Source organism: Nomascus leucogenys, chromosome 6 (assembly GCF_006542625.1).
Source record: "Nomascus leucogenys isolate Asia chromosome 6, Asia_NLE_v1, whole genome shotgun sequence".
Taxonomy (NCBI): Eukaryota; Metazoa; Chordata; class Mammalia; order Primates; family Hylobatidae; genus Nomascus; species Nomascus leucogenys.
This window is the reverse complement of record NC_044386.1, coordinates 1,346,229-1,371,183: the sequence shown is the minus strand read 5'-3', so window position 1 is coordinate 1,371,183 and position 24,955 is coordinate 1,346,229. Positions and strand designations below refer to the sequence as shown.

Genomic DNA, 24,955 nt, shown 5'->3' with positions numbered 1-24,955 from the left:
ACTCCAGCCTGGGCAACGAGCAAAATTCTGTCTCAAACCAAACAATTAGATAACTAACCCAGGACTAAAACTGTGTAACTTAAAAAAAAAATTCCAGGAGGTATTATGTTCACTCCCTGCAAGCCAATAAAGGCCACGTCTGGGGCACACATCTAAGAAAATAATCCTAAAGATAAAGTGATGGTCACAGATATGTTCTGTACGGTGTTATTTATTAAGAGCAAAAATGGGAAACAACCTAAATATCAACAAAATGGGACTGAACCCTTGCACATTTACTAAAATAACTCAAAACTGTTAAGCATTATGCATAAGATGAAGATTTTAATAAAGTGAAAAGACAGGAAACATAATTACTAATGATTATTAGTTTATTTTTCATGCCACTTCATTCCACAAAAAGATTTCAGATATCTTACAAAAAGACACACTAGAAAGATTAAAATACTATCTGAACCAGAAGCAAAATCAGAAAGGCATATAAGCCAAAGGGATCTGCCCAGCTTTCAAAGCTGACCACAGCCGTGCGCAGTGGCTCTGTCCGTAATCCCCGCACTTGGGGAGGCCGAGGAGGGAGGATCGCTTGAGGCCACAAGTTCGAGACCAGCCCGGGCAACAGCAAGATCCCGCCTCTACAAAAAATTTAAAAATTAGCCGGAAACCAGAGGCTGGGGACAGGGCTGAGGATCGCTCCCGCCCCTCGGAGACGGGAGACCGAGGGTCACTCCTGGTCACTAGAGGCCGGAGGCCCCGGACCGCTCCCGCCCACCTCAGCGGACGAGCGCCGCCCCTCCCACCCCATTCCCTGCGGTCTGAACGTTCAGACCCTCTCGGTCTGGGAGATCCCGGAGAACCACCCACGGGGCTTTAAAAAATGTTGGTGCCCAACACCTCCCCGGAATAGGGCCCGCCCTATCTCAGTCGGGGAGCGCGGGGTCTCCGTGTCCACCCAGCGCCACCGTCCGCGAGTCCGCTTTGCGCAGGCGCGGCTTCCCCTTTAGCCCCCGGCCCGGGCGCAGCGTGCTGCGCAGGCGCGATGTCCCCCACTACCGCCCCCCCCCCCCCCCCCCCGACCCGGGGGTGGTGCGCGGGCCGGGTTTCCCGCCGGCTCTACCCGGTGTGGTGCGCAGGCGCAGTCTGCGCGGGGACTGGCGGGGCTGCGCGGCGGCGACTACAGACATGTCGGGGGTCCGGGGCCTGTGGCGGATGCTGAGCGCTCGGCGCCTGGTGCGGGTCAAGGCGGTGAGTCCCTGCCGCGGACCGGGGCGGGGCAGGCGGGGGGCGAGGCGGCGGTAGGAGCGGGACGGTCCCCAGTGGGTCCGAGCGGAGCGGGCGCCGGGTCCCCGCGCCCCCTGCCCGGCGATCGGGAAGGGGCTGGGAGAGCCCTGGGCCGGTGCGAGGGGGAGCCGCGGGGCGTACTCGGGGGCCTGGGGAGCTCGGTCCTTAGCAGGTAGTCCGCGTCCCGGTGAAGGTCACGACCCCGCGGGCTTGCTGGGCCTCCCCTCCGCCGCCTTGGTCCGGGCCTGGGGTCCGGCGACCTCGCGGGCTGAGGTAGCTCCTCGCCTCAGTGCCTGGCGGGTGGACTCGGGGAGGAGTCGTGTCTGCCCAAGGTCACCGGGGTGGAGCCCTGGCTGGGCTGGGCCTTTGCCGCCCTCTGTGCGGGTTGTCCTGAGGGGCCGCCCGCAGCCCGTGGGTGGGGCTGGCGGGGCGGGTGAAACCGCCCGGGTGGGTGCGAGGCGTGGCCGGGCTGGGCCGGGTGGGCGTCTGGTGGGAAGCGCGGCGCGCCCGAGCTTGGGCTTGCAGTTCCCCTTTCCAGAAAGCGCAAATCTGTGCATGTCCACTTCGAGACCTTGTAAGTTAAGGGTCTCTACTTTGGGTCCTGTTTGGTGGCCCTTGTGCCGCCAAAAATGTGCCCGTGTTTAAAAGCAGCTGTGCCAGTGTTTAAAAATCAGACGGAGAGCTTAGGGCATTGACCGAGCGAGGACGCCGGGACCTGTGCTTGCCTGTGCGCTGAGTGCCTCGAGGGCCGGGCTCGGTTTAGTCCAGGATGACGGTCAGGGTTCCACTTCCCTGAAGCCTTGCTCTCTGAGTTTGTCTGAATGTGCCCTCTACGATTGCATCATCAGAGTCGGCCTTCTAGGGTTTTATTTAATCAAGCTAAATTGGATAGGTTTAGTTGTTCGGTTCTTTTAAATGGACTTACCCACCCACCTCCTTAATTACAAAGTAATTTTAAATTGCAGAGTAAAAATCTCAGTAGGAACCAAGGCATTCAGCAATATTGATTTGAACTATGCCTTTGTGAAGTTTTCTCCTTTTTGAAATAGCTATTAAAAATCTCTTTGAATTAAATGTGAGGATTAGTCATACAGCCATCCTGTCAACATCAGAAAGCATGTAAACCGTTCTAGTGTGTTGCTGTGGTTGGTGCTGACTGAGCAGAGACCCCCGCCGCATCTTGGGCTCTTAAGAGCTGCTAGGAGGGCGTCCACAAGCAGGAAGTAAAGCCCATGGTCAGTGGGGCTTTTTAGGGGAAATGGTAGCTTGTGATTGGAGAAAAGCTAGAGCTAGTGCCTTTGTCCTCAACCCAGATGGTGCCCAGTGTTCCTTCTGCAGACTAAGACCCCAGGCACCTCAGACAAGATGGCAAGATAGCAAAATGGAACCAAAATTTAGTCTTGGGTTTTGTAAAAGCCTTTGTATCTTGATGAAGGTAGCTTTTCCTACAGAATGTCGTGCGTTTTTAGGTTCTTCGTTGGCTGCTTTTGTAATTGTGTAGGTTGTACATGCAGACTAGCTTCTTGCTCATGATTTATAGGTGCATTTTATTCGATGAGGACGCCTTACTTTGCTAGATTTCGGATATTAATGTCTCTGCACTTCTTACTTTTCCCCCTCCACCTCCTGATTCAGTCATCTGAAATTCTGTATTGTTAAGCAAGGTCTAAGTATTCCTTTTAGTTATATGTTCCCTATTTTTTTTTCTTAGAGGAAATGTTTGATAGTTTCTCCTAAAAAAATTAATAATTGGCACAAAAGACTAGTTTTGTGTCAAAACTAGTTTTGAGTTTTATCTAAAGACTGACATTGGCTTGAAGCTGGGCTTTCCAGATTCAAAAATCTGCCCCAGATTAGATTTAGAAGCAGAGGGTTAGTGTCCTTTTCCCCAGGGGATGGCATGATAATTTGTTCAAGATTGTGTTATAGTAGCTGCCCCTTTTAAGCCAGCTCTGTGTGTGTGTGGTGGGGGGTGGGCAGTGGGTATTCCACCTCGACATCCTAGAAAGAACAAATAAACATTGAGTGATTTCCCTGTTTCTACTTACATTTGGTATAGTGTACTGTTTTTATTGGTGCTATTACCTATGTTAATAGGGCACTTTACAAAATTTTCAAGAACGTTTGTATTAAAACTATTTCAAAGACTTCTTTCTTAAAATATGATTTTACCATGTAAAAAATTATATTAAGGTAGAAGAATATTCGTTCTTTCTCATTTTCTTTTCTGAAAAAAGAAAAAACGAAATTAGCTTATGTCAGTAAAAACAGAGACTAGAAATTAGAGAAATAAAGAATAATTTTTTATCCCACATAATAAGTAATTTCTGAATTGCAAGTATTTCTAAATACTTGAAGACATCCCTCACATCCCCTTTTCTGATTGCTGAGTGTATTATTTCCTAAAGCTTTTTTTTTCTTTTCTTTTGTTTTTTGGAGACATTGTCTCTCTCTGTCGCCCAGGCTGGAGTACAGTGGCACAGTCTAGGCTCACTGCAACCTCTGCCTCCTGGGTTCAAGCGATTCTCCTGCCTCAGCTTCCCAAGTAGCTGGGATTACAGGTGCCCGCCACCACGCCCAGCTAATTTTTAGTAGGGGGTTTCGCCATGTTGGCCAGACTGGACTCGAACTCCTGACTTCAGGTGATCCGCCCACCTTGGCCTCCCAAAATGCTGGGATTACAGGCATGAGCCACCGTGCCCAGCCCCTAAAACTATTCTTTATATTTCTTTTTTTTTTTTGAGACGGAGTCTCGCTCTATCACCCAGGCTGGAGTGCAGTGGCGCAATCTCCGCTCACTGCAAGCTCCGCCTCACGGGTTCACACCATTCTCCTGCCTCAGCCGCCCGAGTAGCTGGGACTACAGGCGCCCGCCACCACGCCCGGCTACTTTTTTTTTTTTTTGTATTTTTTAATAGAGACGGGGTTTCACCATGTTAGCTAGGATGGCCTCGATCTCCTGACCTCGTGATCCGCCTGCCTCGGCCTCCCAAAGTGCTGGGATTACAAGCGTGAGCCACCACGCCCGGCCTATGATATTTCTGAGACTATTCAGTGGTCTTCTAAAATGCCACTAGCAGAATGGAAAAGGTATCCCCCGAATGGCTGGCCAACCTTAGCATATGGGACAGTGTCACCTCTCTTACATAGAGCCACTAAAAACTAAACACTAAAACGAGTTTTCTTGAGTAAAGGTTTCTAAGATGGAAAATTTAAGCAGTGAGATATGTCAAGTTGTAGACGTTGGCCAGGAAAAAGCCAGGAGCAGCCAGGCAGGGGAGAGTGTGCATCCGACATCCTCCTGTGTCATGAAGGTATGACAGCTCTTCTCTCTGGGCTGTCAGCTTTTACTGTTCCAGGATACAGATCTCCTGATTCAGTGTCCAGTGCCTTTTGAACCGACCGCAAGCCCTCATGGACGATTGGAACTGTAGTGTGGAAAGGGCTCTGATGGAGCCAGTTAAAATGCTTCATTATTTGCAAAATACCACATACAGTAATACGATGTAGATGTCTTTCCCCTTCTCCACGAAGTAGCATAAATGAAGACTTTACAGAGGAAGTGTGCCTTTTTCATTTCGTATCTGAGTCAGTGAGTGTCCTGTTTGGAAACAAGCTTCATCCTGGTTTTCTAGAGTGCCAAGTCAGGGTGGAAAGGAGGACCTGGGGCTCAGTCCTTCGTTGCCCCTTGGGCTGCCCTTCAGGGTTAAGTAGAGGGTCCCAGCTGAGCTTTCTGGATGCACAGGAGCACCTGGATACATAAGAAGGTGAACAGTTTGCAGGGGGAAATCTGAATTACTATCCCCCACAGCATTTGTTCCTTCAGGACACTAACCCTCTGGCTCTGTGTCTTCTGTGTCTCCAGTGGCCAACAGTGTTGCAAACAGGAACCCGAGGTTTTCACTTCACTGTTGAAGGAACAAGAGGGCATCTGCTAAAGTTTCAGATTCCGTAAGTTCATGCTTTCTGTTCCATTATAAATGATTTTTTTGGCTTAGGGGGTAAGGATCTATACCAGTTTGTTTTCATATGAGTCATAGACATAAGAGAAAAATTTCTCATAGGTATCCAGTGCATGCTGAAGTTATTTTCAGTGTAATAATACTTAATTGTAAGTACAAACATAAACATAGATGTTAACATTTTTACTTGTATCTCTTATGTATCCATAAACTAGATTTAAATTTAGGTCAAGTAAAGGAATAAAATGAACAGTATCTGCTGTGATAGATGATAAAATCCTACTGAAAATAGGACCGTGGGGCCCTTCCGGTGTGGGTTCCTTGGTGTTGAGTGTGCCTGTTCTCTCTCTGTTGGAAAACTGAAACTTGCTGAGAAGTTCTTTTCTCATAAGCTCACAATAGCGACAGAATAGTCCTTGGCACCTTCTCAGGCATAAGCATAGGCACGGCCCTGAAGTAGAGTTGTGGTCCTCAGTCTGATCCCATGGGATAGACCCTCTACCATTCATAGAATCTGATTGTCAGTCCCTTCTCCAGGTGCGAATGTGCCCACCTCTGCCCGCACTGTTCAGGCTCAGCCCAGGACAGGATGGAGGCCCTGTGTGCCCAGCAGTTGCTCCTTTTATGTTTGTCAGGCTCTTTCACTGTCACAAGAGTCTTCATGTTTGGCATAGTGGAACATGTGATTGACAGGTGAATTTTTCTTTTCCAGATTTCTGCCAGTATCCAGTAGTGGACCATGAATTCGACGCAGTGGTGGTAGGCGCTGGAGGGGCAGGCTTGCAGCGCATTTGGCCTTTCTGAGGCAGGGTTTAATACAGCGTGTGTTACAAAGCTGTTTCCTACCAGGTCACACACTGTTGCGGCGCAGGTAAGAGAAAGGTGCCCCACCGTGCTCCCACTCCGTGCAGGTCCTGCGCAGCTTCGCACTTTCTACCTGGGCAGCCTCCTGCCTCCTCCCGCTGCCAGCCACATGGCCTCTTGCTGTGCCTTACTCACTGAGCTCACCCTCTCAGGGGTCTCTCCCTGGAGCCTCTTCCCTGGGGACTTTGAAGGGCGGGAGCCTTGTTGTCACTCTTAATTGAGACTCCAGTCACACTTGGGTTTTCTGTGACCATCTCGCCTGCTACCCTCCCCACCCACCCCCGCCGCCCCAACACCTTAAGAAAAGGAGATCATCTAAAGAGGAGGAATCAGAGTTTAGGTTGGGGAAGAAAAGGGCAAGGGTTTCATTTGTCCCTGTGCTGCTGTCTTCCGGGACTCTCTGAGGGGTAAGACGGTGGTGGGCACATACAGCCAAAGGAAGTAGGGGTACAGGGGAGTGTGACTCTGAGTGTGGAGTTTATTACTTGGCAGGAGGCACTTCTAATCTTTAACGCATGCCCGTAAATGCCATTGGGAAGATTTGTTAATCAAACTGCCTGGAAAGATTTGTTGAGTACCTTTTCTGTGCCAGATAATGTTAGGTAATAAGCATATTACAGGTAGCCTTTCACTCACTGCTGCAGTCAGCCCTTCCTGGAGTTCCCTGTGTCTCCACCACACAGATGAGGAGACTGAGGCTAAGGGATGGAACGACTGGGCGAGTCAGGGAGGGGTTGTGATCTGGGATCTGTCAGGCCTCGCTGCTCCTCTGCTGAGGTCAGCCCTCACTGGAGTCACCGTGTGAGTAGTTGGCTTTCTCTGAATCCCCCAGTGGGTGGATTTGGGCCTGGAAGAGAAAGCTGGGGCTCCTGTTTGTGGCTCGTAAGGAGTGGTTGGTGTTTCCAGGGAGGAATCAATGCTGCTCTGGGGAACATGGAGGAGGACAACTGGAGGTGGCATTTCTACGACACCGGGAAGGGCTCCGACTGGCTGGGGGACCAGGATGCCATCCACTACATGGTGGAGCAGGCCCCCGCTGCCGTGGTCGAGGTGATGGGCGGGAGGCTCTGGGTGCTCTGGTGGTCTGTTTCTAGTACAAGAGTCTGGGAAAAAATGTAAGCAATTGAGGCAGATGTGGCAGCCGAAAGAATGGTGATTAGCAAAGCTCACAAGAGAAGTCTTTGTCCGTCATGAACTATGCATTACATGTAACAAGAAAAGCTTCTCTTTGATGAAGTGTTGACATGTTCATAAAATAGTTTACTTTGGGTTTGCAGATTTGTGTTAAAGTTGTTTAGTGTAGATTAGTTGTGAATATCTTGACTCCTTTAAGGTAATAAGGTTTTTGTTTATCTTTCACAGCTAGAAAATTATGGCTTGCCATTTAGCAGAACTGAAGATGGGAAGATTTATCAGCGTGCATTTGGTGGACAGAGCCTCAAGTTTGGAAAGGGTGGGCAGGCCCGTCGGTGCTGCTGTGTGGCTGATCGGACCGGCCACTCAATATTGCACACCTTATACAGGAGGGTAAGGCCGCCCCCGGTCCACCTGAGACAGGACACGTAGTGCTGGGGCTTATGGTGACAGCGGGGAATGGGTTAGCGTGCCCAGTGAGTCAGCCAGAGATTACGTAAAAAGCAACAGAGAACAGCGGTGTGGGACACATGCAGCGACTGTTGATGTGACAGGACCAGACATGTGCCTTGAGGAGCTGCCCCTAAGGCAATGTGTGACTTCTTGCATCTATTTTGGAAAGTTGAATTGATAATCTTCTATACCAGGTTTTAACTTGGGATATGTGACACTCCTGGACTTTTCTGGGTTGCTTTTCTGACCTGTGGACGATGGAGACCCCTGAAGTGGTGCTGAAGGACCAGACCTGTGTCTTCTCTTTCTCTGTCAGTGTCAGCTTTCTGATCCCTGGAAGGGATGAAAATAAGAAATGAATTTGTTGTAGGTTTTTTTTTTTAATTTGTTTAGAGATGGGGTCTTGCTCTGTTGCCCAGGCTGGAGTGCAGTGGAGCAATCTAGACTCACTGCAGCCTTTGTCTCCCAGGCTCAAACGATCCTTCCACCTCAGCCTCCGAAACAGCTGGGACTACAGGCATGTGTTACCATGTCCAGCTAATTTTCGAGGGTTTTTTTGTTTTTGGTAGAGACGGGGTGTCACCATTTGAAGCCCAGGCTGGTCTCAAACTCCAGGGCTTAGGCGATCCTCCTGCCTCGCCCCTCAGGGTGCTGGGATTATAGCCATGAGCCACTGCACCTGGCCTGTTGTATTTTTTATTACTGTTTTTAATCAGTAAGATGTCACTGAGCCCCTGAATTCCCTCTGTGATTTGCTTAGAGCTCCACTTCTCATGCTTTGTCTTCAATATGTGAGAAGTAACCACAGAAAAAAGAGCGTTGAAACTTAGAAAATCAAAAGACAGGTGAGATGCAAGAATCACATTCTTGTTTTGAAAGCAAGATTGCCCTTTTTTATAGAATAAAAATTGTAGCTTTTGAAATACATTTAGTTTAGGGTTTTTGATCTCCTTTGTTAAAATTCGAGAGCTTGCACGCCCTGTTTCTCATCGCACCGAGGAGTCACAGAGCCGCTGTTTGGAGCACAGGCCGCCGGACTGCCCAGGTTTGGGTTTGAGCTCTGTCCTCAGCTGCATGACTGGATGTTACCAAGCGTTAATTTGCTTGTCACTGAGAAAGGGGGTCGTAACCCAGAGTTGTAAGACTTAATGAGTTTAATATGTGGAAAGCAGCTAGAACTGCCCATAGCAAGTGCAGTGTAAATATTAACTAAAATAATCATATTACTCTCCTTGCCACTGTTTGGGTAATTTAGATATGAATTCTCCAAGCTAGTATTCTTAACTAGTCACCACAGTATCATAGAGCAAAAGAATGTTCAAAAATTAAAACAAAATTTGAGACATCCAACGTACACCGGGCTGTAATCAGAGTATTGGCCAGTGGTCTGTGGGCCGGCCTTTCTCCTCGCTGGGGACACCGCTCTGCCCCAGCCTCTGCTGCAGCTGTCAGCCTTGTCCGTGCTTTTTGTTATCCAGACTTTCTACTGCATCTTAACTGTTCTTTCTATTCAGTTTTGTATATAATGCCTTCTGCATATCTTTTTCCTCTCTCCCCCAAAAAATATCTTGAAAAAAAATAATGCATTTGAAATAGAGACCTAGCAATCTTTAGGTCTTATAAATGTTTGTGGTTTTTTGCAGGCATATACGGTGCTGGTTGTCTCATTACGGAAGGATGTCGTGGAGAGGGAGGCATTCTCATTAACAGTCAAGGCAAAGGTTTATGGAGCGATACGGCCCCGTCGCAATGGACGTGGCATCTAGAGATGTGGTGTCTCGGTCGATGACTCTGGAGATCCGTGAAGGAAGGTGCGTGTGATTTACCACCAGCGCTGTCTGAGCGGGCACACGGGCCGGGGTTGCTTCTGTGAGTTTCAGCACCGCTCGCCCTCACCTTCGGGTGCAGGCACACGTGCACAGCCACCTCTGTCAGCTGCTGGCAGGCATCTGTTAGTCTGTCATATCTTCCTAAAGACCTACATTTTGAAAATTTTAGCCAGTTTCTTTCTCACATCTGTGGAACAGAGTTTCTCTTAGTGTGTGTGAGTATGTGATGGAGTATGGGAGAGAGACACACCCAACCGGAAGTCGGCATGTGGGCCTTGGGTGTCATGTCTGATACCCACAGAGTTTTTGGCAGCTTTCAAAGTGTGCGGGTTATTTGGCTTTCAGTAAAACAATTTGCAGCTCTTTCATTGCCTGACCCTATTCTTTAATGTAATGACACTTGCTAAATATCTGCGGGTATGGCCTTTAGAGGTTTTACATTTTTATATTTAAAAAAAAACAGAGAAGTCAGGCCAGGCACGGTGGCTCATGCCTCTAATCTCAGCACTTTGGGAGGCCGAGGCGGGCGGATCAGGAGGTCAGGAGATCAAGACCGTCCTGACTAACACGGTGAAACCCTGTCTCTACTAAAAATACAAAAAATTAGCTGGGCATAGTGGTGGGTGCCTGTAGTCTCAGCTACTAGGGAGGCTGAGGCAGGAGAATAGCGTGAACCCGGGAGGCGGAGCTCGCAGTGAGCTGAGATCACACCACTGCACTCCAGCCTGGGCGACAGAGCAAGACTCCGCCTCAAAAACAAAAACAAAACAGAGAAGTCAAATGGTCTTTTGGAATATGATGGCCCTCCGTACCCATTGGTTCCACATGTGTGGTTTCAACCATGTATTGAAAATAAATTTGCTTCCTTACAACTATGCACTGTTTTTCCTTGTCATTGTTCCCTAAAGAACACAGTGTAACAACTATTTACTAGCATTTACATTGTACTGGGTACTATGAGTAATCCTGGAGTTGTTGTAAAACTTAAATGTAAAACTTTAAATGAGGATGATTTAAAGTATAGAGGAGGATGTGCATAGGTTATATGCAAATACTCTCCCATTTTATATTAGTGACTTGAGCATCCACGGATTTTGGTATCCGTGGGGGTCCTGGACCGAACCTGCCACGGATACGCAGGGGCGACTGTATTTGGCATAGAGGCCTTTCTAATGCTCTTACCAAGGACAGCCGCAGCAGGCTGTGATCCCTGAGACGAGTGTCAGTTCAGTGAGGGCAGAGTTTTTGTTCTGGTTCTCAGCTGTGTCCCAGCACCTAGGATTGTCCCTGGCACACAGAAGATGCTTAGAAAAGATTCGATGAGAGGGTGACCATACATGAGGGGAAATTTTCCTCAGTATCAAAACATTTTGAAACTCACAGGCTTCCAAGATGACGTATTCTCAGGTCTCCTGCCGTTGCCGTTCTCTGCCTTATGTGATGGTGTTCTGTCTTACCAGAGGCTGTGGCCCTGAGAAAGATCACGTCTACCTGCAGCTGCACCACCTCCCTCCAGAGCAGCTGGCCACGCGCCTGCCCGGCATTTCAGAGACAGCCATGATCTTCGCTGGCATGGACGTCACGAAGGAGCCAATCCCTGTCCTCCCCACCGTGCATTATAACATGGATGGCATTCCCACCAGCTACAAGGGGCAGGTGATGGTGCTGGCTCCTCCCCCACAGCTGGAAAGAAGGCTGGGACATCGGGGCCCACCTCGCAGTTGTCTCTAGATCTTAGAGGAAGAGACAGATGTTTCCTTCGAGAAAGTACTGTATTGTTTTCTAGGTCGCACTTTAAATTTCTATCACTGGAGGATGGAGCGGGGCTTAGTAATTTATTCCTCCTTAGTAAACTGTCATAGATACATCCTTTGCAGCTTTTTCCATTTTATAATTACTTTCCTATATGATCTTGTGTTATTTCTAATGATCTTCTACATCGAGGGATCTTTGTAATTCCTATTTCTAATGATCTTGTACATCGAGAGATCTTTGTAATTCATTCCTTTGAGTAGTTTGTGGTTCACACAGAGCTTGTCAGTCACTTAGGCTCCTTGTTGGGCGAGGTGGGTGGAAGCTGTTAGTTTCCCTGCGTAGATGAAGAGGTGAACGGGGTAGAAGAGTCTGGAACATCAGTGTCCCCTGCTGATGTTCCTCCACCTGCCGTGCTTCCGGGTCTGAGCCAGAGCACAGGTGGGGAGGGCCTCGGGAACATGGGACACGGGGGACAGTCGCAGATGCTGACATTGGAGGTCCTCTGACGTGTTTGTAACAGCAGGTGCTCAGGGGCAGAAGGGAAACTGGGGGATACATTCGGAAGTTTCCTTCTAAAGAAGAGTAGCTGTGGTCCTTACTTCCCTCTTAGATACGGTCTTTATTTCCTTCTCTTTTTTTCTTGGAGATGGGAGACTCACTCTGTCGCTTAGGCTGGAGTGCAATGGCGCAATCTCGGCTCACTGCAACCTCCGCCTCCCACGTTCAAGCGATTCTTCTGCCTCAGCCTCCCGAGTAGCTGGGATTACAGGCACCTGCCCTTATGCCTGGCTAAATTTTGTATTTTTAGTTGAGACGGGGTTTCACCATGTTAGCCAGACAGGTCTTGAACCCCTGAACTGAGGTGATCTTCCCGCCTCAGCCTCCCAAAGTGCTGGGATTACAGGTGTGAGCCACCATGCCTGGCCTACTTCCCTCTCTTTCTCTGATCTGCAGCACAGACACCCTGTTGGGGGAGGTGGGCTGGTGGAGGTATGGGCACCTTGACATTTCACCTGGAATCTTCCTTCCCCCAGGTCCTGAGGCACATGAATGGCCAGGATCGGATTGTGCCTGGCCTGTACACCCGTGGGGACGCCGCCTGTGCCTTGGTACGTGGTGCCAACCAGCTCGGGGCAAACTCGCAATGTTGGACCTGGTTGTCTTTGGTCAGGCATGTGCCCTGAGCATCGAAGAGTCATGCAGGCCTGGTAAGTGTTTTCTTCAGGAGCCAGACTATTTGAGAAGGCGCTGGAAGTTACAAAGTCTTTTTTCTTTTTTTGAGACAGGATCAGCCCAGGCTGGAGGGCAGTGGCACAGTCCTGGCAGCCTCAACCTCCTGGGCTCAAGCAGTCCTCAACACCTCAACCTTCAGAGTCCCAAGTAGCTGGGACTGCAGATATGCACCACCACACCTGGCTAATTTCAAAAAATTTTTTTTGTAGAGACAGGGTCTCACAATATTGCCCAGGCTGGTCTTGAACTCCTAGATTCAAACAGTCCTTCTGCCTCAGCTTCCCAAAGTATCGGGATTACAGGCATGAGCCACTGCACCCAGCCAGGTTACAAAGCCTTGATTTGTTACTGGAAATTTGCTTAGTGATCATACAGAGGTAGCCTGGGTTTTTTCCCCTAGAAGTGATTAAACTGAGAAATCCAGAGATTATATGGTGGTAAATGTTGAGACTAGATAGAGGCTGGTTGGGGATCTTAACAGTTAAGGTGACATTTTTGTGGTTACATTTTTTTTTTTAAATTATTTTGCAGTCATTATGTTCTGCTTAGAAAAAGCACTATTAGGAAGTTGTTATTTTAGGGGAAATTCGTTATGTATTACTTGCCTGATAAAAATCATTTATTTGCAGTGAAATATTGAAAATAGTTGGCATGAATGAATATGTAACTTCTTGGTACTTAGAAAAATAATTTAGGCCATTCTAAAAACAAAGTACAACTAACCTCTATTAGAGGAGAAGGGATGACTTACAGTGAACAGGATTCCCACCCTCTACGGACAGATTGGATTTCACTTGCTGGTTTTCTTTTCATGATAGCATCAAATAATGTGCAGGAGAAGAAATACCGTGTGTGGGAGTGTGAGTCTTACGTGCACTAAGAACAGGACAGTTAGCATCGCTCCCACCTCAGAGATGTTCACGGTGGTTATCCAGCCTCGTGTGCTCAGAACAGCGTGAGGTGGATGAGGCACTGGTGGACGTTTGTGTGGCAAGGATGGTGGGACCCCAGGCCCACGTTCTTCCCGTTACCTTTCTCTGGTGTTAACTGTTAGCATCATTGCTGCTGTTTTTATACAACAGGTGCTTTTTGTATGGATTCAAGTGAAATAAAAACTAGCACTGCCATAACTTATAAACATGCCCCCTTTTATATCTGTAGTTAGAAAGGTACAGATAGTATTAAAAGGGTGGCTTACTTCAGACACTCTGTCTCTGTGGATCTGACCACAGCCCAGGAGGCCAGCACACGCAGAGCTGGCGTCTTATCCCAGGCCGTTGCTGATCATCGGCGAAGGCGGAGTTGAGGTCCATCGTTCCTCACGCCACAGGTTGTGCTTGTCTCACTCCATAGCCCTGCACTTTGTAGCAGTGAGGACTGATACGACTTCTCTCAGAGCCATGTAGAAATTTTGAGCTTCTCTTTCTTTGAAAATGCAAAAAAGAGCATTTTGTAAGAATACCCTATACTTTACATCTGAGAAACCTCATACACGCAGCATCTCATGCAGAATGCTGTGGAGTCAGACTCAAAAGGCTGCACACCTGTGGTTCTGTTGATATGACATTCTGGAAAAGGCACATCTAGGGAAGAAAAGGGATTGGTGGTTGCCAGAGGCTGTTTCCTGATTGTGCTGATACTTACAGACACAGCTCTGTGTGTGTCAAAATTTGAAAAACCCTACACTAAAAATGATGAGTTTATTTTACTGTATCTTTAAGCTTTAATTTTTAAAAATGAAAAGGAAAGAAAAAATGCTTGTAGCATCACCACTTCTCCCCCACCCCCCTCCAAAAAAAATACATATATATATATATTTAGACATATATATATGTATTTAGACATATATATATATATATTTAGACATATATATATATGTGTCTATATATGTATATTTAGACATAGTTTCCCTCTGTCGCCCAGGCTGGAGTGCAATGGTACGATCAGGTGCATGCCACCACACCTGGCTAATTTTTAAAAATATTTTGTAGGGACAGGGTCTCCCTGTGTTGCCCAGGATGGTCTTGAACTCCTGACCTCAAGTGATCCTCCTGTCTCAGCCTCCCAAAGTGGTTATATGCATGTACACATGTGTTAACATTGGTAGAACTGAGGCTGTGTGCAGTGACTCACACCTATAATCCCACCACTTTGGGAGGCTGAGGCAGGCAGATTGCTTGAGCTCAGGAGTTCGAGACCAGCTTGGGCAAGGTAGTGAAACCCGGTCTCTACCAAAAATACAAAAATTATCTGGGCATGGTGGTTCACACCTAGACAGCTAGTTGGGAGGCTGAGGTGGGAGGATTGCTGGAGCCTGGAAGGCGGAGGTTGCAGTGAGCCAAGATCACACCACTGCACTCCAGCCTGGGCAACAGAGGGAGGAGACGTTGTCTCAGAAAAAAAGAAAAAATAAATTGTAGAACTGTCCACCAAAAGAAAAAAGTCAATTTTACTGAATGATCAATTTTTAAAGCATTATAATCAAAAGGAAGAGAAACACCAGTGAGCCTGGAAGCATTTGAGCAGACCCTCAAGAGACCCACAGCCTGGGCCCGGGGAGAGGTGGTGCAGACCTTCAAGAGACCCACGGCCTGGGCCCGGGGAGAGGCGGTGCAGACCCTCAGGAGACCCACGGCCTGGGCCCGGGGAGAGGCGGTGCAGACCCTCAGGAGACCCACGGCCTGGGCCCGGGGAGAGGCGGTGCAGACCCTCAGGAGACCCACGGCCTGGGCCCGGGGAGAGGCGGTGCAGACCCTCAAGAGACCCACGGCCTGGGCCCGGGGAGAGGCGGTGCAGACCCTCAGGAGACCCACGGCCTGGGCCCGGGGAGAGGCGATGCAGACCCTCAGGAGACCCACGGCCTGGGCCCGGGGAGAGGCGATGCAGACCCTCATGAGACCCACGGCCTGGGCCCGGGGAGAGGCGGTAGGCAGGGCAGGGCCTCTTTGATTCCTGCATTTCATACCTCCTATATGTATTACATATTGAAAAAAATATATATCTATATAATGTTATTTAAAAAAAAAAAAACTTTAAAACTTTTTTCAAGACGTCGTGGAAACACAAGAGTTGCCAATCTGGGCCGTGCGCAGTGGCTCACACATGTGATCCTAGCACTTTGGGAGGCCGAGGCAGGTGGCTCACCTGAGGTCAGGAGTTCGAGACCAGCCTGGCCAACATGGTGAAACCCCATCTCTACTGAAAATACAAAAATTAGCCAGGTATGGTGGCATACTCCTGTAGTCCCAGCTACTCTGGAGTCTGAGGCGGGAGGATTGCTTGAACCAGGAGGTGGAGGTTGCAGTGAGCCGAGATGGTGCCACTGCACTCCAGCCTGGGCTACAGAGCAAAGTTACATCTCAAAAAAAAAAAAAGAATTGCAAATCTTGACGTATAGGTGAGAGCACACAGGAGTCCAAATCAGCAGGTGACTTTCAAGCACACAGCAGCCACCTTCCTCCCCATAATGCGAAGGACAGTGGGGTGGCTGGCCCCTCGGGACCACCATCTGGAAGGTATCTTTTTTTCACCTTAGTGAAGTGACATTTATATACAATTAATGTATATAAATTTGTATACATTTAATTTTTTCTTTTTTTAAGACAGGGTCTCGCTCTGTTGCCCAAGCTGGAGTGCAGTGGCGCAATCTCAGGTCACTGCAACCTCCACCTTTCGGGTTCAAGCAATTCTCATGCCAGATGATTTTTGTGTTTTTAGTAGAATGAGGTTTTGCCATGTTGGCCAGGCTGCCGTTGAACTCCTGACCTCAAGTGCTCCACCTACCTCAGTCTCCTAAAGTGCTGGGATTACAGGCATGAGCCACCGCACCTGGCCTACATTTAATTTTTTAATTTTAGAGATGATTTCTAGTTTATTCACCCTAAGATCACTTAATGGATATCTACTGTGTGCCAACAGTTTTGCGTTTCATGTCTGTTCTTTAAAATTGGCCCCAACTCAACAGATGGCCTCAGATGTAGGGTGGACTGGCAGTGTGTTAGCTCAGGAGACTTACACAGTTTCCAGGCTCCTTGAGCGGCTGTGCTATGTATTTGTGTGTCATTCTAAATCCATTTGGTTTTTTAAAACGGTTTTCAGAAGTTAAATTCTACCTTTTTTTGTTGTTGTTTTAGGAGATAAAGTCCCTCCAATTAAACCAAATGCTGGGGAAGAATCTGTCATGAATCTTGACCAATTGAGTTTTGCTGATGGAAGCATAAGAACATCGGAACTGCGACTCAGCATGCAGAAGGTAAGAGCCTGGACTCGCTCGGGAGTGAGCAAGCTGGCTGCATAGCTGGCCCTGCACTGGTTTCGTTTTTTTAAAAATAGATTTAGGGGGATGCAGGTACAGTTTTGTGTGGATGTACTGTGAGGTGGTGGGAGTCTGGGCTTTTCATGTACCTGTCACCCAAGTTGTGTATGTCGTACCCAGCAGGTAATTGCTCATCCCCACCCCTCCCGCATTTTGGAGCCCCCAGTCTCTGTTAGTCCACTCTGTGTGTCCATGTGTACTCACCATTCAGCTCCCACTTCCAAGTGAGAATGTGTGACACTTGACCTTCTGAGTCACTTCACTTAGGATAGTGACCTCCCGTTCCATCCATGTGGCTGCAGAAGACATGATTGCATTCTTTTTTTATGGCTGAGTAGTATTTCATGGTACATATGTACCACATTTTCTTTATCTGGTCGTCCATTGATGGGCACTTAGGTTGATTCCATGACTTTGCTATTGTGACTAGTGCTGTGATAAACATACAAGGCTGCACCAGTATCTGGAGGTAAACAGCAGTAGGACATACTCCTCACTGTATCAAGAGTGTGAAAGAGACCAGAAGTGCACTTCTTTTCCACATAGAAGGTCAGCAGGCTAGGGCAGAATTAGTGACCGCTTAGCATCCAGGACAGCCTTCTGTGGTTCACTCGTGTGTGCTTGGGCGTGACCTCCGTGCCCTGACCGTCGCCGGCTGTCATGGATGAGTCACAGCGTGGAGGAGAGGGAACCGCAGGACCGCCAGAGGAGCTCAGTCCCCAGGAGGGTAGCTTTCTCTTAGAGGTTTCCTGGACTTCAACACAACCCTGGTGCTTACATCTCAGGCCCAGATATTGATCATGTCATCATGCCTGGCTTCCAGCAGCTCAGAAATGTCTTTAAGCTGGGCCTGTTGCTGCCCCTAAATATACTCGGAAGAGAGGGAGAGTGGGCAGTGGGTGGAAAGTGATCTGTGCAGCCTGTGCTGCTGGGAGTCGGTCCAGTAGGGCCGTCTGTGATGATGGAAATGTCGAGTGTTTGCCGTCCAGTATGGCAGCCATTAGCCACAGGAGGCTGTGGAGAACCTGATATATAGTCAGTCTAAGAAACTGAATTCCTCTAATAACAAGGATTCTTGTCCAAGAATGAGATCTCTTGTCTACTATTTGCAAGAATTTCTGCATATTTCTAAAAAGAAGTCCATTGCTTTAGTCCTATTCTGAAAGGCATTTGGTGTTAGACACAAGAGAACAGGTTCGCTGCTGACATTTTCAGAGGCCTGTGCCCTTCAGTCTTCAAGTGAGGCTGGGCTTGAGGGAGGCTTTGTGGAACGGTGAGAAGAACAGTGTGACTAAGGCACAGAAGGCGAGTGATGCCCTGCAGTACTTTTGTAGGGTTGGAGGCCAGCTGGTAAAGAAGGAACCATTGCTTTAGAGAATGGGAACACACCTTAGGATATAGAAATGGCAAATCTGAGATAGTTTGACGTGAGAATACTAGAAGTGTTCTCACCAAACAAGGTGTGTCTTGGTGCGTGCTGTATCCCAGGCTCCGTGAGATGCTGGAGTCAGCACTGAACAAACAGAGCTTCCTGTGCTTGTGGAAATGTGTTTCGTTGGGGAAGGGGTTTTTCTGCTGACTCTGGATATTAATAGTAACAATCAAAAAAAGAAATGAGGTAAATTGTTGGAAACAGGCCCCCAAATGTGGCCATAAACTGGCCCCAAAACTGGCCATAAACAAAATCTCTGCAGCACTGTGACATGCTCGTGATGGCCATGATGCCCACACCGGAAGGTTGTGGGTTTACCGGAAGGTTGTGGGTTTACCGGAATGAGGCAAGGAACACCTGGCCCACCCAGAGCAGAAAACCTCTTAAGGCAATCTTAAACCACAAACAATAGCGTGAGCGATCTGTGCCTTAAGGACATGCTCCTGCTGCAGATAACTAGCCAGACCCATCCTTTATTTCAGCCTGTCTCTTTATTTCCTGTAAGGAATGCTTTTAGTAAGTCTTATCACTGTCTTGCTGTCAATAAATACGTGGGTAAATCTCTGTTCAAGGCTCTCAGCTCTGAAGGCTGTGAGACCCCTGATTTCTCACTCCACATGCTATATTTCTCCGTGTGTGTCTTTAATTCCTCTAGTGCCGCTGGGTTAGGGTTCCACGACCCAGCTGGTCTCAGCAGTAAATATTGAAAAGGAGTAGATACAAATGCCATTATTTACAGGTATAATTTCCAAAAAATTTCCAGAGAATAAACTGAAAAACTAACAGAAACAAAACAAGAATGTAGTAAGGTATCTGGGTAAGAGATTTGTATCTAAAAATCAGTAGCTTTGCAATGTGTCAGCAGTAATCTGCTCAGACATCAGTAAATATCTCATTCACATTTCAAAAAAAGAAATTGAAAATGTCTGAAATGATGTAACCAGAAATACAAAAAAAGGACATGAAAACGTGGCTGCTAAAGTACATGAAAGAACGTAATACTAGATTCTGAGATGCCATGTTTTTCATTTGTTCTTCCTGAAAAACCATTAGGTTGATGTGCATTACAGTGTTACGATTACGTATGAGTCTAAGGAAAATCAGATGAAATGTCCAAATTAAACCATGGAGGTGCGTTGGTAGAGGAAGAGACAGTTAGGGTCAGTGGAGCAAAGCACAGTTAGAGGGAGAAGCAAGGAGGAGGAGGGATAACGGAGGTGGTGCCTGTCTGTCCCACAGGAAGCAAAAGCTGACGCCCAGTTCCCAGCATACCTACAGTAAACTTCAGGTCCACTGCATAGCACGTTTCTCACCACAGTAAAACTATGAAGGAACTCAGTGTACAAGGAACTTCTACAAAATAGGCAAAAGACAGTAGCCAGACGGGCCAAGGGCCCCAGCCACCCACGCCCTCCCTCTCCTTGAAGACCTTTGGCTCCAACCTGACCATCACCAGGGCTCTGCTCAGCTCCTCCTAGTGTGTATCACCACAGGGCTGCTGGCTCATGTCACGTTGACCACCAGACCCCACGTCAGGAGTCCCACCAGGGGTGTAGGGAGGCAGCGCTGCCTGGTGGGCCATGGAGCCGTATGGAACATGGTGCCATAGTCTGCTTGGAGTCCTGGACCCTGGCTGTATCCCGCTGGAAAGGATGTGTGTGGGTCTAAGATGTGTATGTAATAGAAGCATTACATTTATTCAGAAGCTTTAGTCAAAACTTCATTTTTAAGTTCAGAGTAATAAACTCACAGTCTGAATTTCCCAATTTTTCTGTTTAATTTACATAAAACGAAATGCAAAACAACAGGTCTAAAAGTTAAGCAGTTCTTGGTATGGCTGCTTCTATGGATTAAAAGTTTACAAATAATATTTTGTGCCACAGTCAATGCAAAATCATGCTGCCGTGTTCCGTGTGGGAAGCGTGTTGCAAGAAGGTTGTGGGAAAATCGGCAAGCTCTACAGAGACCTGAAGCACCTGAAGACGTTCGACCGGGGTGAGCAGACAGCGAGCTCTGTGCACACTGTTGGGCCCTGCCTTCTGCAGGGTGGGCTGGTGTCTGTCCCGTCAGTGCTGACTTAGTTCCGTGCTTGCTGTCTGGATGGGTCCTGGTCCTCAGCTATAAAGCTGCAACCAGTGACTCCATGGACTAGCAGGCCCAGGCTGACAGCTCGGAGGGCCCATGTGACTGGGTCCCGCCTGCCCCGATGGAACTTTTTGTGTCCCCAGGAATGGTCTGGAACACAGACCTGGTGGAGACCCTGGAGCTGCAGAACCTGATGCTGTGTGCGCTGCAGACCATCTACGGAGCAGAGGCGCGGAAGGAGTCACGGGGCGCGCACGCCAGGGAAGACTACAAGGTGCGCCTTCTCGCCACGCCCACCTGCACCTGCCTTTTCCTCCCACCTGGTGGGACTCAGCCCCACCCCTGCATTTTCTCTACATTTTATTTCGTTTCCCCAAAAGTAAATCCAAAAAATGCCTTTTTCCCCCAGTAACTTTGATCCCTGGGTTCTCGCCATCTCCTGGATCACTGTGACCTTTTCCTTGCTTTGGGTCAGCGTCCACTGATGCCAGCAGTGGCATCTCCAAGCCAATGTGCTTTGCTGTTAGAAGGCCAAGGTTAGAAGTGCAGCCAGAGTGACATGACCAGGAAATAAGTGCCAGTTTATTAAATAATGAGTAAGCCACTGTTTCAGACCTGCCCTGTGGTTTGGAAAAGGTATTATAGAGCCTGCCCTGTGGTCACTTGTTCTTCAGATGAACTGATTTTTGTGCAGAGCACACGTGTAGGATTCTGCCCGGTAAGAGTTTTTCACATTTGATAGCAAAAAATGACAGAAAGGGAGACTCGGGGTGCAAATGCAAGTTCAGGATAAACCACATCAGCAAAAAGACAAAGGCTCCACAAGGCAGGCACACAGGCTGGTTCAGGACTGTGTGTGGGCGGCTGTTGGCAGCCTTTCCAGTCAGCTGAACATGGTGAATGGGAAAATCATTTTTATTCACCATGAAATTTTACTGATTTACCCTTCACTAGAATATGCTGATGGCTGTGATCACTGCTCAGAACTTGCTCTTGTCTCCTTGTACATATTAAGAGTTTCCTGCAAAGTATATGAATCCGTGTTTGCCAGAATACAGAATAATAATAAATTTATTATTTTTATTTTTTTGAGATGGAGTCTCACTGTCCCCCAGGCTGGAGTGCAGCGGCACCATCTCAGCTCACTGCAACCTCTGCCTCCCGGGTTCAAGTGATTCTCCTGCCTCAGCCTCCCAAGCAGCTGGGATTGCAGACACATGCCACCATGCCTGACTAATTTTGTATTTTCAGTAGAGACGGGGTTTCACCACGTTGGCTGGGCTGGTCTCGAACTCCTGACCTCAAGTGAACCACCTCGGCCTCCCACAGTGCTAGGATTACAGGCATGAGCCACTGTGCCCGGCCAGTAGCATAAATTTAGTTAGTCACAGCGAGTTTTAATTAGAATAGAAGCCAGGTTCAGTGGTTCCCACCTGTAATCCCAGCGTTTGGGAGGCTGAGGCAGGCAGATCACTTGAGCCCAGAGTTCTAGACCAGCCTGGGCAGCATGGTGAAACCTGCCTCTACAAAAATTTAAAAATGAGTCAGGCGTGGTGGTAAGCGACGCGCCTGAAGTACCAGCTGCTCAGGAGGCTGAGGCGAAATGATTGAGCCCAGGAAGTCAAGGCTCCGGCGAGCTGTGATCACACCACTGCACTCCAGCCCAGGTGACATAGCGAGACCCTGTCTCAAAAGAAAAAAAAAATTTTTTTAATAGAAACGGGCTGAAAGAAAAGATTGAGGTAGTCTCCTAGTGCATGGAGTAAAAAGACAAAGTATTTGATAAATTCTTAGATACATAAAGGATGTCTAAGGGAACATGCGGACATGGCTTACTCTGGACTCACTGCTGGCTGCACACCCCCTGGCCAGCCATGTGGCCTCTGTGGGTTCTGAACGTGTTGATGGTGCCAACCTCCTGGGCTGAAGTAGAAATGGAATGAGTTCTAGGGCATCTGTCTCTTAGATCATTTTAATGTTTGCTGTGTTTTTTCTGTATTGCTCTGTTAGAGTAATAAGAAATGTGATGGTGTTTCTGGCCTCAGGTGCGGATTGATGAGTATGATTATCCAAGCCCATCCAGGGGCAACAGAAGAAGCCCTTGAGGAGCACTGGAGAAGCACACCCTGTCCTATGTGGACGTCAGCACTGGGAAGGTCAGTGTGGAGCTCGTTCTCACCACAGCCCAGCACCCGCACGGCCCGCCCAGGTCTGCAGGCTGGCCTTGCTGATGGTGAACGGGGAGGAGCAGGCCAGATTTAAATCAACTCCTGACAGATTTGAGGCACCACTGAAAAAGGCACTCTGACAGCAGTCAGGCTTCGGGCTGGAGACAGAATCCAGTCCCTGCAGCTGGTTCAGAGGAGCGTTAAGGAAGGGTTGCTCCGTGGTGTGGGCCAGATGGAAGTCACTGGGCAGGAGCAAGCGTCCAAGGCCTGGTGGCAGGGGAGGAGATGATTGTGGACCTAGCAAGAAAGTCAGCATCTGTCGGGTGGACACACAGCCACTACCAGAAACCAGTCCCACGCCAAGGGAGCCCAGAAGAGACCCCTCCCCTCTCCTCCCATGGGCTGGGCCAACTGGAAGCATCTGCAGGGGAGCTGAGGGGATGTGGTGCAGCCGTTAGCATCCCCCGGGCACTGAGCAAGCAGAGAAGGGCCGAAATTGAGGCGGGTAGGGGGTGAGCCGCGTCCTGGGAACAGCCAGCCGAGGGTGTGGTAGGGGGTTCCAGCCTTCTTCCACACAAGCATAGCATCCTGGGAACAGCCAGCCGAGGGTGTGGTAGGGGGTCGCAGCCTTGTTCCACCAAGCATAGCATCCTGGGAACAGCCAGCCGAGGGTGTGGTAGGGGGTTCCAGCTTCTTCCACACAAGCATAGCATCCTGGAACAGCCAGCCGAGGGTGTGGTAGGGGGTCGCAGCCTTGTTCCACACAAGCACGGTTCACCCGTGTGGCATTTCCGCTGGGCATTAAGATTCAGAAATAATGAAGATAGAAGCTTTTACCCTTAAGCTTTTCATAGCTGTAAGAGAGAGTTGTATAATCACTTAGCTGTGTCTGTGGAAGTTACCATTGGACTCTCACTATCATCTGGTGTGTCTGTGATTCAGGCAGTAGGTCATTTTCAGGATTTATCATGAAGGCATTTCCTGATAGTGTATAGAAATCACATTTCACTCGCTTAGCACAAGTCTATTTTTAATGTTTCCGGGGTTTGGGTTTTTTGTTTTTTTTTGTTTCTCTGAGATAGAGTCTCATCTCTGTTGTCCAGGCTGAAATGTGGTGGCTCGATCTCATCTCACTGCAGCCTCAACCTCCCCCAGGCTCAGGTGATCCTCCCATCTCAGCCTCCCGGGCACATGCCACCATGCCTGGCTATTTTTGTATGTTTTGTAGAAATGGGGTTTCTCCACGTTGCCCAGGCTAATCTTGAACTCCTGAGCTCAAGTGATCCACCTGTCTTGGCCTCCCCGACAGGCATGAACCAACATGCCCAGCCAGTTTACATACTCTTTTAGAAAGTACAAAGAGATTGAAATAAGAGCTCACTAACCAGAGACGACCCATTATGGTTTAAATTTCTTTGTATATGTGCCTACCTTTTCCTGTGTGTGCATATTTAATACACAGCTTGAGTATTCCTTCTCTGAAATCCTTGGGACCAGAAGTGTTTTGGATTTCAGGCTTGTTCAGACTTTGGAATATTTGCATTATACTTACTGTCTGAGCATCCCTAATCGGAAGATCTGACTCCATAGCACATTTCTTTTGAATGTCATGCTGGTGCTCAGAAAGTTCCAGATTTTGGAGAATTTCAGATTTTTGGATTGGAGATGTTCAACCTATATAAATATTTACTTTGAAGTAGAAAAACTGGAAGTAGATAGTTTAAACATAAAGTGTCTTGGTATAGACAAGGGTTCTCCCACTTCTCATGACGGGAGCAGTTTTGTAAAGCCCTGAGAATTTGGTACAGTGTCATTTTCGTTGCTCTGTTCCACTCTGCGGATCTGCCGTCATTTACAGTCCCCTGTTGTGCATGTAGATCATTTTTAAATTTGTTATTGGAAAATACTGCAGCAAATACTGTTAAGTTCCCATGCTGTAAATCTACTTTTATAGTTAAAATGTTTCAAAAGGAACACAAGAGATGGCTTTTTGTACATTTTTGTGCTTAACTTACCACTGACTCTTTTTCAAGGTCACTCTGGAATATAGACCCGTAATCGACAAAACTTTGAACGAGGCTGACTGTGCCACTGTCCCCCCAGCCATTCGCTCCTACTGATGAGACAAGATGCGGTGATGACAGAATCAGCTTTTGTAATTATGTGTAATAGCTCATGCATGTGTCCATGTCATAACTGTCTTCATGCGCTTCTGCGCTCCAGGGAAGAAGGAGTACATTGAAGGGAGATTGGCACCCAGTGGCTGGGAGCTTGCCAGGAACCCAGTGGCCAGGGAGTGTGGCACTTACCTTTGTCCCTTGCTTCATTCTTCTGAGATGATAAAACTGGGCACAGCTCTTAAATAAAACATAAATGAACAAACTTTTATTCCAAATCCATTTAAAATATTTTACTGTTATGACTTTAGTCATGTTGTTGACCTAAAA

The 24,955-nt window shown here is 48.1% G+C and overlaps 1 pseudogene; it reads left to right on the top strand.

The window, feature by feature from the left end:
• The first annotated feature begins 1,074 nt into the window (after positions 1-1,074).
• LOC100580596 lies at positions 1,075-20,825 on the top strand (annotated as a pseudogene).
• Positions 20,826-24,955: the final 4,130 nt, after the last annotated feature.